General features: G+C 43.9%; 1 protein-coding gene across 5 annotated transcripts in view; it reads left to right on the forward strand.

Moving 5' to 3' along the window:
• The first annotated feature begins 9,890 nt into the window (after positions 1–9,890).
• zmym2 (zinc finger, MYM-type 2) overlaps positions 9,891–17,885 on the forward strand; it is a 40,833-nt gene continuing 32,838 nt past the window's right edge. For 2 of the 5 annotated variants that reach the window (XM_054746608.2, XM_015965865.3), the window contains exon 1: positions 9,891–10,327. The gene's annotated coding sequence lies outside the window, so the exon portion shown is untranslated. The other 3 variants (XM_054746609.2, XM_054746611.2, XM_054746610.2) reach the window with 3 other exon arrangements.

Raw genomic sequence — 17,885 nt, forward strand, 5'->3', positions numbered from 1 at the left:
CACAGAGGGGTTTGTTCAACACCCACAAACCTGACGGTAGTGTACACGGTGCACATGACAGAAGATGTCCCTCTTTTAGCTCCTCACTCTCTCCCTCACAGCCTACATCTTCCTCCTCCTCACTCTCAGGGTGGACAGCCTCTGACCTCTCTGGTTCCTCTCCAACCAACTCTTCCTTCTCTCTTTCATCCTGCTTCTCAGCTCCCTCGTGACTTTCATCCTCTCTCTGTCTACGCTGTTCTTTACTAACAGCAGTAAAAAAGGACAAAATGTCCCTTTTTCTTTTCATGGCCGCTGATGCTTCCAGTCAGTGCTGCGAGAAAGTCATAGATAAATGAATACTGTGATCCAATCTCAACATGTCTAAGGCTTAAAGTGCAGCAACTTCATTTTATTTTACAGTTAATGTTACAAAGGAAAAATAAATCAGTATTAACTGTGGATAGACTCAGTTAGGAACTTAAAAGTAAATGACAGAAACGCGCGACTACGATCAAAACATTGATGTCAGGAAAATAAACTGTATTGCTTACCTTCGTCTCTTAGCGTCTTTTCAGTTTGGCGTCCTCAAGAACTTCTTCGGGTCCTATTAAAACTATTTTTAATCTTTTATTCAAAAATCCACCACGTAAACAGTTCTGTCCACAGTGTGTGCTGCGCTTTAAAGGCTCCGTGTGAAACGCTGCAGCGCATTAGCTTCCGTCTCCGAGGCAGCGCGGGGAAAAAAAATCAGATCTCTTCAGCACAGGGGCCATAACAGGGGCCAGGGCCAGTTCTACAGGGGCCCAGGCCCCTGTGGGCCCCCGTTTAAAACCGCCATTGCTCAAAAACATCGTCTTAAGAAGATAATACAACGCAAACCAACCACCATTTAAAAATATGTATTCATATAAACTTGTGCTAGTTTGTGCAAAGTGTGCAAATGCTGAAATAGGTGATAGGACCTTTAAAAGGATTATGCACATTAAAAAAATGATGAAAATGTAATATATTTATTTAACTGAACAGCAAATGTGAGGAAATGAAAGCATAAAATAACTTTTTGAAAGATTTTAGGATTTATGAATCACATAAAAACCTAAATATTGTGATGAATCCTTCTCCTCTGCAGGTAGCTGTCAAACATCTCGAAAGTCATGTTTTAGTATTAATGAAAAGCCTTTATCAAATTGTAATGATGCCTCCAGGATGAAACATCAGGGGTTTGGCCATTTTTTTCCACATTCTAGAAAAACTAGTAGGTTTCAGAGATCATGTGGACTGATCTGATGGCTTCAAACATCTTCTAATCGTTTAGAGCTAAGTGAGGAAACGAAGAAGGAAAATATTACTGCAGGAAAGGGTTGTGACATGAAAAACATTTACAAAAGCTTTCCTTAAAGCAGAAAATATCAGGTTTTTGTCATTTGACATTTTTGTTAACAGAGTAAACCAAACTTAACAGTAAAACATGGCAGAGGTCTAATCATGCTTACATGTAGTGTTAAAACGCAAAAATAATTAACCGTATATAAAAGAACATCTGCATGGTGTGCTTTAATTATGGTAGATAGTTAAATCCTCTTGTACTGTACTGCTAGTCTACAATGGAAAACAGACTTTTGTTAGATGTCTGACAAACTTAGAATGTACACACACACGATATATATACATAGAGAGAGAGAGAGAGAGAGAGAGAGAGAGAGAGAGAGAGAGAGAGAGAGAGAGAGAGAGAGTGACTGACTGACTGACTGACTGACTGACTATTTTATTCAGACCTTCAATCCTGGTTATCACCCTCATTAATCTATAACCCGTGTGTTTCCACTTTATACCAGGATTCAAAATCTGATTGTGTTTTGCCCGTGCGTTGATTTAAAAATCCCCGACATTTTACGCCGGAAGTGATGGACAGATCTGGCAACCTATGCTTAAGGCAGCGTGGAGTGTTTGATGATTTCCCCGCACCATTGAACCAGTACTTGAATCAAATCTGCACGTTTGCGTCACATCTGAACGCACCTGATACGCCAGAAACAACGTGACCATCGTTTCACGACTCCTTTATCTGCAAAACACACACAGACTCAGATTTAGTCGATGCAATCGCACAGAAGAGTGAATTTTATCCTCATCTCCATCCTTTCAACGCTGCTTTAAAATAGCTGTATCGTGGGTTTAAAAAAGAACATTTTAAATGCTTTGAACTTATTATCTGTATTTCCTCTGTATTCTGTGTCTGGATGAAATTAGTGAGGAAACCTTATGATGTGCTGACCAGCACGGTTGAGAAGATGAACTCTCTCAACCCCGATGCGTGTTTCTGATTGGACCAATTCGCTTCAGGGGGAACGACGCTTTACGTCAACAAACTAAACACAATCTGACCTGGAGTCAATTATCATTAAACATATGACGCACTTCTATGAAACACGGCATTGGTTTCTTGAGACTGTTTAATTTTTCACCCATTCAACTCCCGACTGCTTATTGTGCGCATGCGCGGCGAAACTAACGTTGAGAGAAAACGTTTACATCAGAGAGATGAACAACAGGAAGAGGTCTCACTCGGTCTTAACTTTTGGTTGCAATAAATATGAACTCAAGTTGAAATGTTTAGTGAAACATTTAGACTAATTCCAGTTATTTCTAACTTGCCTTTGTAGTATTCAACATTACCCCTCCTCCTAATTTTTGGTAAATGAACAATGCGTAATCTCTTAAATTCTTGCTCGAACACATGACTAAAAACCTCCCAGTATGAAGAGCATGGAGAGAGTGCTGCAACACATCAAGGCTAACCCTAACCTGCCCACAACACCAACACTATCATTAAATTTGCTGATAATACCACCATGGTGGGCCCAATGAGCCAGGGAAATGAGTCAGCGTACAGGACAGAAGTGCAGCAGCTGGTGGACTGGTGGACAGCTAACAACCTGACTCTGAACACCAACAAAACCAAAGAAATCATCATTGGTGGAGCATCAGTCACTCACAGTAAATGGGGAACAGGTGGAGAGGGTGTTCCTGGGCACAAACATAACAGAGGACCTCACATGGACACACAACACCAAATGTCTGATATAGAAGGCACAACAATGATTATGAATCCTGAGGGCTCTCGGGAAGATCAAACTGCCACAAAAACTGCTGGTGTGGTTTTGTCACTGCTCTGTAGAGAGCGTTCTGACCAACAACATTCTGGTGTGGTACAGCAGCAACTCTGCAGCTGACAGGAAGGCCCTGCAGAGAATAATCAAAACTGCAGAGAACATAACAAGCACACACCTGCCTGCCCTGATGACATCTTCACCACTCGCTGCCTTCAAAAAACCACACTCTAAAGGACTCAACCCACCTTGTTAACCATCTCTTCAGACTTCTTCTGTCTGGTAAATGATACAAGGCAACAAAAACACACCACCAGGCCGTTAAACAGCTTTTATGTAAAAGCCATCACTGAACTGAATGTTGCTGCTAGGAGGCTGCACTAACAGTAGTTCTGCTGGATAATTAGTGCACTACAGCACCTTTACATTAAGCTAGTTAACCCAGATTCCTCAACCTGTGACTGTTTACATTTATATTATGTTAATTTTATAGCCATCCATCCTCTGTACCCGCATATCCATGCAGGGTTGTGGAAGGCGGGTGTCTATCTCCAGCATTCTTCGGCCATGCAGACGGGGTGCACTCATTTTCTGCTCGATTTGCAACTACACTGCTCACAAAAATTAAAGGAACACTTTAAAGAAACACATTAGATAGATCAGATCTCAATATGAAGTTGGATATCTATACAAATAACGACAGGGCAATGTCTTAGGAACAAAAGGATGCCAAGTCTTTTAATGGAAATAAAAGTTATCAGCCTACAGAGGGCTCAACTGTGTAGACACCCTAAAATCGGAGTGAAATGAAGATGTGGCAGGCCAGTCCATTATTTCAAAAACTTAATTTCTGCAACTCAAATTGCTTTTCAGTATCTTGTGTGGCCCCCACGAGCTTGTGTGCATGCTTGACAACGTCGGGGCATGCTCCTAATGAGACAACAGATGGTGTCTTGTGGCATTTCCTCCCAGATCTGTGTGAGGGCATCCCTGAGCTCTTGTACAGTCTGAGGAGCAACCTGGCACCGCCTAATGGACCAAAACATAATGTCCCACAGATGTTCTACTGGGTTTAAGTCAGGGGATCGTGAAGGCCATTCAATTGTTTCAATTCCTTCATCTTCCAGGTACTGCCTGCATACTCTTGCCACATGAGGCCGGGCATTGTCGTGAATTAGGAGAAAACCAGGACCTACTGCATCAGCGTAGGGTCTGACAACGGGTACAAAGATTTCATCTCGATACCTTATGGCAGTCAGAGCACCATTTCCTAGGCAGTAGAGGTCTGTGCGTCCCTCCATGGATATGCCTCCCCAGACCATCACTGACCCACCACCAAACCTGTCGTGATGAACGACGTTGCAGGCAGCATAACGTTCTCCTTGTCTTCTCCAGACCCTTTCACGTCTATCACAGGTGCTCAGGGTGAAACCGCTATCATCTGTAAAAGTACAGGGCACCAGTGGCGGACTTGCCAATTCTGGTGTTCTTGAGCAAATGCCAGTCGAGCTCTACGGTGCTGGGCAGTGAGCACAGGGCCCACTACAGGGTGCTGGGCCCTCAGGCCATCTTCATGAAGTCTGTTCCTGATTGTCTGGGTAGAGACATTCACACCAGTGGCCCTCTGGAGGTCATTCTGTAGGGCACGAGTAGTGCTCAGCCTGTTCGACCTTGCACAAAGGAGCAGGTATCGGTCCTGCTGGTGGGTTGTGGACCTTCTACTGCCCTGTCCAGCTCTCCGAGAATAACCGCCAGACTCCTGAAATCTCCTCTATGTTCTGGAGATTGTGCTGGGAGACACGTTAAACCTTCTTGCTGCATTAAGTGTGGATGTGCCATCCTGGAGAAGTTGGACAGCCTGTGCAACTTCTGTAGGGTTAAGGAATTGCCTCATACTGCCAGTAGAGAGCTAAAACTAGCACGAGTGGAAAACCAGCAGAAAAAGTTCAAGAGGGAGAAACTTGAAATGACCTCTACATGTTAAACCAGTCCTGTTTTGAGGGTTTTGTAATTGTTGCCATTTTAGTGCACCTGTCGTTAAGTCCATGAAAACCAATACAGCTGAAAGTGATCAACAATGCCCTCAGCTGCTTAATCAACCAGGAAATTATCAGACATGTTTAATTGATTTCATGCCAGGCCCAATAAAAAAAGTGTTCCTTTAATTCTTGTGAGCATTGTAGTTATAAAAGCAGAACTTACAGAGAGGTCCGATTGCTGATTAAATGTTAAAACGGCTTGCCCTATAAACACACTCTCCCTTTGTGTCCAGCTTCCACTTATTTCATCACCTTTCTGATGCGCCGTTTATTTAGTTTTTGTGCTCTTTTACAGATTTGTCCCCAACAATATTTACAGTTCCCACCTTGTTTATGTTTCACATGACGTACCACCCATTCCCTCCTTTCACAGAGATTGGAGGTATGAGCTGCGCTGTCAGAAGGGAGGCACGTGCGTGCGTCAATTTTTGCCATTTGTATCATTGTAATTTACACGGGAGTCTAAATGCTCTCATACGTGAACTTAAATGATGCAGGTGGTTTCTGAAGCTCCTCTCCTCCTTCGCCATGACCACAGCTGTGCATTTCTCCTTTGGATGGAACAGATAGCGCCTCCATCCTCCACATGACCGATCCGTGGAGAGAGATCCGTACGGATCAAAGATGATTTGTTACACCCCTAGCCACAAGAGTCTCCAAGAAGAGCCAGCCAGGGTGGGGATGGGGAGGGCTTTAGCAGTCTTTCGTCACACTGTTGCAGAACCGCTCTCTCAGTTCAGCAGGCAACACCTCCTTGTGGTGCAATTTTCAAACAGGAAATGTGGGTGGAGTAAGACTCTGGTGGGGAGGGGGTGACAACTGACTCTTTTATGACAAAACCCTGAAATCGGTCTTTGTCCGACACGTGACCTCCCATTCAACCACACACCCCTGGCGCCATTCTTGGGTGAATGACTTGCGTTGCTAGGTGAAGCCAGAGCCTAAGTTGAAGCAGCATGCGAGTCAAAAGGTTGGATAAAATTATTAAAGACAAACATAACAGGGATAAACTTGTAAAGTAAGCTGGAGATTGGTATTTTCTAAACTTGTCTACACCTGAAATGATAGATCCCTTATACTCAAAGGAAACAAATGCAGCTCACACGTTTCATTACCGCCAAAAATATATCACTTGAGTAAGCGTTGCACTTAAATATTATAATGAAGTTACAGTAAAAAGTAGTCATCCAAAAACATTACTCCATGTTTAAATAAAGTTTTGTTTTTACTAAAAACACTTCTTGAGTACTGAGTAGATCTAATAATTTTCTAATTATGTCAATGTAATGTAGACAAGGCCTCAATGGCATTTGGCATGGGGATCTTTCAGCGTCATCCCGAGTGCCGGTGCCCACTTCCAATTTTAAACTGCACTTAGACACTGAGGGCTGTGGGGGGAAGTGGGGTTGTGTGGTGGCATCAGCTGGCGTAGGCCAGACGATGCCCGCACTGCCCGCTCACCACAGCCATGGAATACACCTCATCAACACGCACCAACACTGTATTGGAGCAGGCGGACGGAGACTAGGGGTCTTAGCACACCTCTGTTGTCGCTTGGCTTCCTGGGGCTGGAGGCTAGGAGGGAGATCTGGCCGTCTGATTTGGGGTCTGCGGTGGTGGGTTGCTTTGCCCAGCGTTGGGCAGGGGTGCGTGCTCATCAGCACCCCAGCAGAAACTCTGGTGACCAGTGATGGTTGTACCCCTTGTGCAGCAGTGCCGGGTGCAAAGTGAATAGGGTGTGTATGGGGAGCACGAGTGGGTGTCTAACGTTCACTTTTGTGAGTCTTAGATTGTATGTGTGTGTGTGAGCATGAGGGAGGGAGTGTGTTTGTGTATGACTGTATATGTCAGGTGGGGTATTGGACTCCTCCCCTCTCCTGGGACTTCTTGTGCTGCTACACATCTTTGCCTGCCCTCCCTCGGTCACACTAGGTGTGGAGTGTGGTGCCTTGGTCTGCCTGAGTGTTCGCGGCTCTCGGGTCAGGGAGTTTAAGATTTTTGGAGACTGCCTGATCGATCCCGGTGGCTGCCTGCTGGGATCTGAGTCCCTGGGCTCTGTTGGGTCCCCGGTGGGCTTTTCGCCCCTGGGTCCCGGGTTGCTGGGTTCCGGGCTTGGCCGGCTTGGGGGTGGGAGGCTGCGGGCGGGCCTGTGGGCTTGCCGCTGATATCTCCCAGGACTCTGCCGGCTGCTGGTTGCGGTCCCCCGGGGCAATCCTTTGCGCCTCTCGAGAGGGGGCGGGGGCTTCTCTGGTTACAGTCTCCCTGGGGTCTCTGCGCTCTGGGGCAGCTCCTGGATTTCTGGAGCTTGGAGCTCCCTCCATCTCCTACACATCTTTCGAGGGCAGATCTGTGGCCCCTCACACTCTCTATTGGACGCTCCTATAGAGAAACCTTACATAAATAAGAGCATGTACACACACAGGTGCTCACATGGTGCTCTCATAAGTATGGACTTGGGTATTTTCAACACATGTCTTAAGGCTGTGGTTGGCACTAAATGCACTGTGATTTATTATGGTGTGAGTGTTCAGTTAAACAATGTTGATTTTATATTTCATCATCAGGTTGACGCAGTGATAGCTTGCTCCTGTTGTATTGTTGTGTGTTGTTGTTCTCTTTCTGCAGGTCTAGAAGCAGACTCTTGTTCATCATTGATTGTTTATTTTTGTGGAACCTCCCCCTCCTATTTTATCACTGCTATTGTTTTTCAGATGTTTTTATTGGTTAGAGGTATTTGCCCTGATCTTTATCATGTTGTACAGCGCTTTGTGATTTATATCTGTGAAAGGCGCTATATAAATAAACTTTTACTTACTTACTTACTTACCTTTGTCTCTTCCTTTCTCTTTCACCTCTGTCTCCGTGTCTGGTCGGAATTAAAAAGCATTCAAAAACAACAACAATAAAGTTTTAAGTATCAGGCATGACATTAAAGCAGACACTTTGATGCTCCACCTGAGAGTAAATCCATAAGGCTTGTCACCAGCATTCAGACATAAATTCTGTTTGCTTGACAGCCAGAAAGGACACGGGGGAAAAAAAACGTAGACAAGGCTTGCCTCATCAGTGTGCCACCCATGACAGCGGTGGTGTGATGACACCCATGACTAGGAGAAAGCGATAATGAAAAATGTCCTGACTTATCGGGGCTGCAACTTCCAAGGTCCTGCAGGTGATGAGACTTTACTCTTTTAATAAAACTTTTCTTATTTTGTTTCATAAAACGCTTTCCCAACTTTACAAGTTATTTACAAAAATATTCTGTTCATCTAAAGTGTTTTAATAATGCCTGACTGGTTTACAGTGATGACTGACTCAACATAATTGTTTATTCTGGAAATAATGCTTTATTTCAGATACTAAATACACCCAATGAGTCTTATTTGTTGAATTTAATAACGACTTATTATCAGTATTCACATATTAATATTACTCTATATTGATAAATGAATGTTTAACAGAGTTACATCACTTTAGGTGGAATGAGCATCTTCTAAGTGTTTGAGGAAGGAGAGGTGTCTGAGAGATTCTGATAACGCCCACTATTACACGTTCTAGATTCTGGTTTGTCTAAATTGGTAAACAACCAATTTTATAAAAAAAGGCATCACTTCCTCAATGCTTTAGTTCTAGCCCACGGGCTGGTTAAGCCAACTGGGTCAGTAGCATAAGGAACCATCCTTTTCTCCAGCAGAGAGACAACTCATCAGATGTGAAACATCTCGCCAGCAGACCTGGGATGCATCTCACTGGCCAGTCGTGCAAATTCAAAGGAAGCTATGACCTTTGAGATTCCAGAAGTCAACTCATCTTGGCACTTGGCCCGACTCGACTTCCTTGCCAGCTGGACCTAACGAGAATTTCCATTACAAGGGAAATCGTTGTCTCACACCTGGCAGTAGGATGTATTTTTTATTATTAATTTGACAACTTGTTAAACTTCATTAAACATTCGTTCAGACTTATTTTACAACCCAGGCATCACAGTTTTCTAAGACACTTAATTGTTTTTTTTAACACACCATCTAAACTCATATTTCATCATTGGTCATTCTGTGTCTCAGTTGATATCACCTCAACTCATGAAGTAGTAGAAGTACAATATTAAATACATTTTTATAAACTATATTTTCACCTCTGAGTCAAATTATTATAAAGTGTTGTTTCCCTGGCTTAGCTAAATTACCTAATTTCATCATCAATTGAATATTAATGGCTCAATAATATTGATAATCCACATTTTTATTGAATGTTACATTTGATTGAATATTGACAATTTTTTTAAAAGTAACCACTTACACAACATTATATCATCTTTCAGACAAAACATATAAAGCCGTGGACAAATTATGCTATTTGCAAGACCGAAAAAACTGAAATTATACAAATAAATAACATAAAATAATACATTTTAAGCAAAAGAACAGCTTTTCTAAGTAAATTACTACCCACCTCTGCATTCAACTGCCCTCCATGTTTGGGAGATGGCAACTTCATATAGCCCATAAACGAACATTCTGTAGGGTCACTTACACAACTGTTTTACTTGCCTTTATGAAAATGCTGCAAGCAAACACGCATGAGAGGAGATGCGGTTTCGAAAGTTATGTCCTTCCATCCAAGAGCTGGAATTCAGGCGTCTCTTTGTTATTCTCCTATTTTGTGTCCAGAACCTCTTTTCCAAGCAGGAAAGCAAAAGAGTCTTGTGTCGTTTCTTGTAATTGTGTGACCTGGCGTGGCAGCCCTTCACACAAGTGTACCATTTTCTGCAGGTTTATAAGCTCGCAACACATAAAGCAACCAACGCTTCTGTTGTTTATCTACTTAGCTATCCCATCATGCAACAGCACCTGATATGTCATCTGTCAAAGACAGATGGCTCATTCTGGAGGCTACTGAAACTGTCAAGAATAAAACTGATGAAATGCGAGAGGCATTTTGTCTAAATAAATTCATAAACATGTTGGGTATTGGAAATATAACTATTTTAAATTTTAAGTCATAATATGTCCCCTTTAAAGGACAAACCAAAGAGGATAGTTCACATTTAGATATCTGAAACGGTGAAGCGTCAGTGCTCAACTTTATAGACGATCTTTGGACGGCAAGCCGAGAGTTGCGTTGTGTGCGCATGCGCACAAGGGGATTAATGTCAAGGCACAAAAGTGGCGCTACAACGCTTCGAGCTCTACTCCGGTAAGCGAATTTCACAGTCGGTTTTTATCCTCCACGTTCACGCTTAATTGGTCAAAGTTTGGGAAACTTGAGCGGGACACAGGCCCGGATTCCCGGTCCGCCCCTCCGCAGCCACAGCCGGCAGAGGAGCGACACTAAGGAATCATTAAAGAGTTGATTTTAACAGCTTTCGTCTCCTGCTCCGCTCGCTGTGGCCGTTGCCGCCTCCAGTCTCCAGTATTGTTCCGTTGGTTCCCTAATGGCGGACGGCAGGCAGTGCTGTTTTCCGCTGGGGGAGGTGGGAGGTGTGTGGAGAGGGTGGGAGGGAGGGGGCAGATTTTATCTCCCGTTGACTAATGAGGTACACCTGGTTTACCGAGACAGACACAAACACCGGGGCAGGTACGACGCCGGGATTAATTGGGCTATCGCTGTTTACCAGCTCAGGGCACAAATTAAGGCATTTCATGTAAGGGAAGGGCGCCCCTAGCGGTGGTCGGGTATTTTTGCCACTGATTGCGCCAGGAGTGGACTACGTGCCGGGTAACTTTCCAATTAAAACCCCAGCTTCACAGGTATCAAATATTCTGGTGCACTGGGTCATATTCAGGGTCTGTTTTAATTGGGCTTGCTTGTTTGCAACTAGACCCAGGAGGAGCAAACGTTATGGGCTGTAGAGTCTGAAACGCAGCCATAGGTAGGGAGTTGAGTTGAGAGTCACATTGTGTCATGTGTAGCATTTACCTCTAACATAATCGGTTTGAAGAAGTGCTGATCGTTTTGGGAGGCGTTTTAACAATGGCGCAGTCTGTGTCGGCTCTCCTCCCCTCGATCCGCCGCTAATCCAATGACTGTTTGCGCCAGGAAGAGCAGGGGTGGGAGCGGAACACCCTGAACCACGTTTCTCCTGGACCCCAACTTGGAAGCTAGCATTTCCTCCTCCCAGGGCTATTTATGGCAGAGTTTCCCTGCTCAGGTAGTTGTTTTTCTTGCCATTGGTCAAAGTTTTGTGCTCGCGCTCATCTCTGGATTCAAGGTGTGTTAAGGGGGGAGAGAGGAGAGATTATTTCTTGTGTCTGGAGCGGATTCTGTGGTCTATCTGAACAGTGGTAGCAATCAAGGACACGGCCCGGCTGTCCTCTGAACGCATCACGGTGCCTTCGAGGTTTGGAGGATTTTTGGGGACAGCTCATCAACTGAGCAGAGCAGGGTTTAGTTTTACCATTCTGCTGCCAGGTAACCAGAGCAGGTTTTCCTCCAGCCCATCAGTGGGTTTTGGGAGGATGTTCTGGTGGCTGCGCACCATATTCTCAGTGACATAATACTTATATAATAATCTCACGCTTTTAATTTGAATTCGGTGTCTGATCTCCACCACCGACGCTACAGCTGCAGACCTCCGCCATGTGACCTGCCGGAGGAAACGTCAGCTGAGCTGAAGGTATAGCCTGGTGGTGGTGGGAAGGTGGTGGAGCACCTACATCCGAGGTGATGTGGCGCAGGCGCTGATGAGGAGTTTGATGCAGGGAGGCGGTCCCTCCGTCCACAGCGCCAGCCTACCTTTGCGTCCACCTGGTGTTGACGTTGGGGGCAAGGTTGCATGTCAGAGCTCATTACTGCTGGATGCTCGTTTCCTCTCATCTGCTCGAATGCAGGCTGTCTCACATCTCTGCAATGCAGTCTGTTTATTCCCCTCATAGCACGCTGCTTTACTCCTCTGTTGATGTGCAAGCAGGCCAGCACGCTGTGATGCATCATGTTTTTGCAGCAAATGTTGCAACTGACCGTATTATACCACCAGTTGCCATGGCAGTTGCACACAGATGTGTTTCACCTTCACAGGTGTGGTCTGACACTGCAGTCATTGGAGAATGAGGTGGACTTCCAGCCCAGAAACGACGTCCTGGTTTAGTGTTTTTGCTGCTGCTTCCTGTCACATGACCAGAGTCGTCTTCATTCAGCATCAGTGTTTTTAAAGCTGATTCTGATCAAGAACAGTCACAATCTTTTCTGTGGGCTTAAAACTCTATATTCTTTTGTCCCTTTGTTCCACTTATTGGTTTCTCACAGAACATGTGAGCATACATTCTCATTTCTAGATTTTAATGGCAGTATACAAAGTCGTTTCCTGGTTTAAACATGTTTAAAAAACAGTTTTGACAGATTTGCTCTTCCTAATGTTGTGGAGGTCATGTTTGACCCATCTTGCACTTTTTAAATTCAGTAAGTTTGAGTCAAAGTGGGAGAAATGGGAGACAACGCTGGCAGTGGTTGGTGACCAAGATGTTAATGAAAAAGAGAGTAACCAGCTGAATCTCAGATATTTTGAACAATCTGTTGCTAACTGGCAAAAAAGTTTTGCATCCCATTTTCTATTTCTTTTGTGAATGAGCAATTCCCTCTCACAGCCATATTTATCTCATAAGCAGCAGTGGCAATTATAATTACCCTGGATTTACAGAATACCAAATAACAGTTTTTCTTAATTTATGGTTATTTTTGTTAAAACAATTTGTGTGTTTGTGAAGATTTTCCTAATATTTGTCTAACATGGACACACTGTGAAATGAAAGATTAATTCCAAGGACATACAGATATTAGGGGGCAGCAGTAGCTCAGGTGGTAGAGCGGGTTGCCTCATGATCGGTCATGGGTTCGATTCCAGCTCCCGCCAGGGGTATCCTGCTGTTGTGTCCTTGGGCAAGACACTCCACCCAACTTGCCTGTGTTAGTGGTGGTCAGAGGGGCCGACGGCGCCAAATGGCAGCCTCGCCCCTGTCAGACCTCCCCAGGGCGGCTGTGGCTACAAGTAGCTTACCATCACTAGCAGTGTGTGAATGTGAGAGTGTGTGAAAGCGTCTTTGGGTGTCTAGAAAAGCGCTATATAAGTTCAATGCATTATTATTATTATTGTTATTATTATTATACATAATAGTTTAAATTGTGTGGCAGTAAATGGACAGATATGAGCTTCAGACCTGCATCCTTGGATGTTTTGGAACTTTTTAGCATGTAATTTTATTTCCTCATAAAAAATACCCCCAAACCCCTTTTTGGCTGCATTTGTGTGAATTAGACCAAATTCTTGCATGGCAAAGTTTGGTCTAGGAATGCTCCATTGGAACATCCACACCCCCTAGCGGCATTCTGGCTGGCCAGTCACAACTTTCTATAACCATTGTGGACCAATCACAGCGCTTTATCCACTTTGTGGGCTAATCAGGACCCTCTATTTGTGGAATGGTGCAACAAAGTGGAACAAGATGGCAGCAGCTCGTTTGAAACAGCTTTGGCATCAATTTTGTATTATTTGGACTTTATTAGAATCAGGAGCAGATTTATTTAAGTCCTTTTATTCAGGATAAAAAGGATGTATTGTCACCTTCTTCAACAGCAGACTGCCTCTTTTACCAACGTTTGTTGCGGTGAGTTCTTCACGTTGTTCATTGTCCAGTAGCATGCCAAGATCGTTTGAAAGACAATGGTAGAACCCGCCCCCCGACTGAGAGCTATCAATGGAGTGTTTTCCTGTTTCAGTTGTAAATTTTGAATTTAATTTTGAAATTCCTGAATTGGCCTAATGTATAAGTTGTACATTACTCCCAACATCAGGCCCTGCTCCTCCCCCCGGAAGCTAGTTTCTGATCTGACCAAGGACCTGCCTTACACACATTTTGGACATGGAGAGCACCTGCAGTGCTGCTGCTGAGAAGGATAACATTTTGAAATCCTGCAGTATTATCACTTGTACTGGGGATCGAATCCTGATTGGACCATTTTTTTTAATATCTGCCACAGATCTCACAGAATTCACAACATTGACGGCTTCAGCAACGCTGTGCCACTCTGTGGATTTTCTCTTATTTGTTTTGCAAAAACACTTCCTTTCATTTTTTCCACCTCACCTACAGTTACCTCAATTTCTGCTTCTGTAAAATTGCTCTGCCTTGATCTATGGTCGCCATCGTCATTGGTGGAGCGCTGCAACAGTCGGCTTATGAATATGCATGAGATCCACAAGGCACTTCGCATTGAATATTTATGGCAGAAAGTGGGCGTGGGGAGGGCGGGATGTGACTAAAATGCAGCTGAGAAACATTCTCGTTAGTCTCCGATTAATGAAGCGGAGATTGCGTGCAGCTGTGTGTACTCCATGTTGTATAGATCACAAACCTACTTGGCGTAAGTACATTTTTTCTGCTGAGCTTAAGTACGATTTTAGTAAGGATTCTACGCAATGTTTGATAAATGAGAGCCCAGGTCTTTAGGGCCTTACATGGACCAGCACAACTATACATCGGTGATCTTCTCAGTCCCTACACCCCCAGCAGGTCCCTGAGGTCCAGTGGTCAAAGCCTACTGGTTTTGCAGCACCAGGCTAAAGACCAAAGGTGACAGATCATTTGCTGCTGTGGCCCCCAGACTCTGGACCTCTCTCCCCCTGAGCCTGAGATCAGTGGTCTCCTTTTAGCCTGGCAAGCCAGACTAAATATAAATATATTATTTAGTCTGGTAATGCTTCATTGATGGCTCTCGGTCGTGGGGCGGGTTCTACCGTTGTCTTTCAAAGGGTCTCCACATGCTAGTTGACAATGAACAACGCAAAGTACTCATAGCAACGGATGTCGGTAAACGAGGCGGTCCGCTGTTGAATAAGGTAAAAATACATCCTTTTTCAAAAGAAATAACTTAAATACATCTATCTGCTCCTGATTCTAATAAAGCCCAAGCCCAAATAGTCCAAAACTGATGTAAAAGCCATTTCAAAATAGCTGTCGCCATCTTGTTCCACTCCGTTGCATCACCCTGCCCACCAGACAAATGGAGGGCCTTGATTGGCCCACAAAGCGAATAAAACGCTGTGATTGGTTCACAAAGCAGAGTGCTGTGATTGGACCACCATTAAGGACCAATCACAGCTCTGTTTGAAACCCATCTAGAGAGCTGTGATTGGCCAGCCAGAATGCTGCTAAGGGCTGTGGAGGTTCCAATGGAGCGTTCCTAGACCAAACTTTGCAAAGCAAGAATTTGGTCTAGTTCACTAGGCTAGTCTCCTTTAAGAAGTAGCTGAAAACTCACCTGTTCAGGCTGGCTTTGGTGTGACCTTAATCAGCACCCTCTCCTTATTCTGCTCTTTCTACCTTTTCTGCCTTTCCCGTGATCCACTGATTTCTCTTTCCTATGAATTTTTTCACTCCCTTCCCTTACATTTTTAATCACTATTTTTCATATTTATTCTCTTTTTAAACACATTTTTAATCATTGTTTGAAATCTGTTTTTACTTTTTATTTTTTTGTTTGTTTTTGTGAAGCGCCTTGTTGTTTTTATCTTGAGGGGCGCTATATAAAAGATTGTTTTCTTTCTTAAAGTTAGCCAGAGAAGTGGGGAGCAGAAACAAGCAGGTTTTGGAGTCTTATTTCCTGATATGCCCACATCTATTCTCTGATTGGCTAACAGCAGCATGACTCTACCACTAGCTCTGTTTGTATTGAAATGTTGATGTTTTATCTTCACAAACAGCACAAGCATGAAGGAGTTCTGCCATGTTGTGGAGTTGCTAATGCTAACAGTAAGCTTCTACTAGCCGAAACCAACAACAGCCTCCCCCGTTGCAAGCCAAGATGGTTGAGTTTGTGAATGCTAATTATCAGTGTGAGCTAGATCATTCAGGATTGTCAGACCCAAGTGTTTCCTTGTCTATTTTCTATCAGGAGCTAATGCAGGAGATAAGGGTTCAAGACTATGGGCAGCAGTAGCTCAGGAGGTTGAGCGGGTTGTTCGATAATCGGAAGGTTGCAGGTTCGATCTCGGCTCCGGACAAAGAATTCTGCTGTTGTCGGCAGCCTCACCTCTGTCAGTGTGCCCCAGGACAGCTGATCCCCACCAGTGTGTGAATGTGTGTGTGAATAGATGAATGATTGTCAAAGATTGACCGATCATATAAAAAACAACGGTTTCTCAGTGAAATTGCTCTTTAATGCACCATATCTCTAGTAGGGATGCACCGATACCAATACTGGTATCGTTGCATCCCTAATCTCTAGCCTAGAGATCTACACAGACTGTAGCTGAAGCTTTTGGCTCAGTAGGTCGGTTTAGCCACGCTCTATTAGAGCCTCAGCAGGCCTGAACCGTCTTGTCTTGCCAATCACAGCGCTCTGTTGGTTTGGAGGGCAGGACGTTACTGAAACTGAGTGCAGCAACAAAGACGGTGGCTTATTTGGAATTGCTTTGGCATCAACTTTGGAAAATTTAGACTTGGGCTTTTCTTTGACTCATGAGGAGATAAAGGTACTTAAGTCCTTCATTTAGAAAAAGGATGTATTTCTGTCTTCTTCTTTAGTGTATGGTGGACTGCCCTGATGACATCACTAGCACGCAGAGACGGTTTGAAAGACAACCGTAGATTTGCCCCACCCAAGGACGGATTAACCATATGGTAGGGCTGGGGGTAAACGATTATTTTTAAAACGATTATTCTGACGATTATTTTATCGAATAGTCGACTATTCTAATGACTATTTAGAAAATTAATCTAATGATTATTTTTCTATTGCACAATTAACAAAAACCAGAAAATCTCAAATACATTTCTCAAAAAAATTGATAAATTCTAACTGTGAGAGAATAAACATACAGGCCTTCCATTTTGTATAACCCTGCTTTTATTGTGTTGGTTGGTTATGTTCTGGTGATGTGTAGAACTTGGGAGTGCAGGCTGCTGCCTGAGAGGTGGTTGGAGACGGAGTGTCTCCATGCTGCTTTGTTTTGGTCAGTAATGTGCGTGAGGCGAGTGGTGTTACAACTCTTCCTGGGGAGTTTGGCTCGTGTGCAAAAAGGAAGAGACAATAACGGGATTTAAAAGTTAAAATGATGATCAGGTTTATTTACAACTACAAAAAAAACATAAATCTTTCCATCCACAGGTTGGGAATAATAAAACTAATTCTGCCTGTGGGGAATTAAAACAAAGTACAAATAAGTAGGGATGTCCCACTGGGCAAAGATTACAGGGTTCTGGACCAAAATAAGGATCTCCAAAGGTCCAAACTCTAAACTGGGCGGTTAAACCAAACTCAAGGTGATATTTTAAACTAAACCGAAAACCCACAACACTCTAAATGTAATAAAAGGGAGATCTGCACCACAAAAAAGATGAACTCTAAACCAAAACGTAACAGCTTATCCATACGCAAGAAGCTGTTAGCGAAAATGCTAACAGTAGCTTTACCGACATTAAGTTCAAGTTACCAAGTTTAAATAAACAACAAACACCCAGCAGCAAACAGACCAGCACAGAGGAGAGACTGCTACCACCAAAACAGCTCTCCTAATGTCTGAAAGAAGCTCCTTTATGAAGGGAGAAACGCTCCCGGTGATTCTCTACATCTGCGATAGAGACGAAGGAGCGCATTTGACTCCGGAAGTTGTTGTCCGTTGCCGGGAGACGAAGGCGGGCAAAACAGGAAAGGAATCTAGTAGCGGACGGACATTGTTCCGGGTCTTCGGTATTTGGTGGAGATGTTAGTGAAGGCGGAGAAGAGGGCGAACTAGAGGAAAAACAGGCAGATTCCTCCT

The sequence above is a fragment of the Nothobranchius furzeri genome, chromosome 14, assembly GCF_043380555.1.
Source record: "Nothobranchius furzeri strain GRZ-AD chromosome 14, NfurGRZ-RIMD1, whole genome shotgun sequence".
Classification (NCBI taxonomy): domain Eukaryota; kingdom Metazoa; phylum Chordata; class Actinopteri; order Cyprinodontiformes; family Nothobranchiidae; genus Nothobranchius; species Nothobranchius furzeri.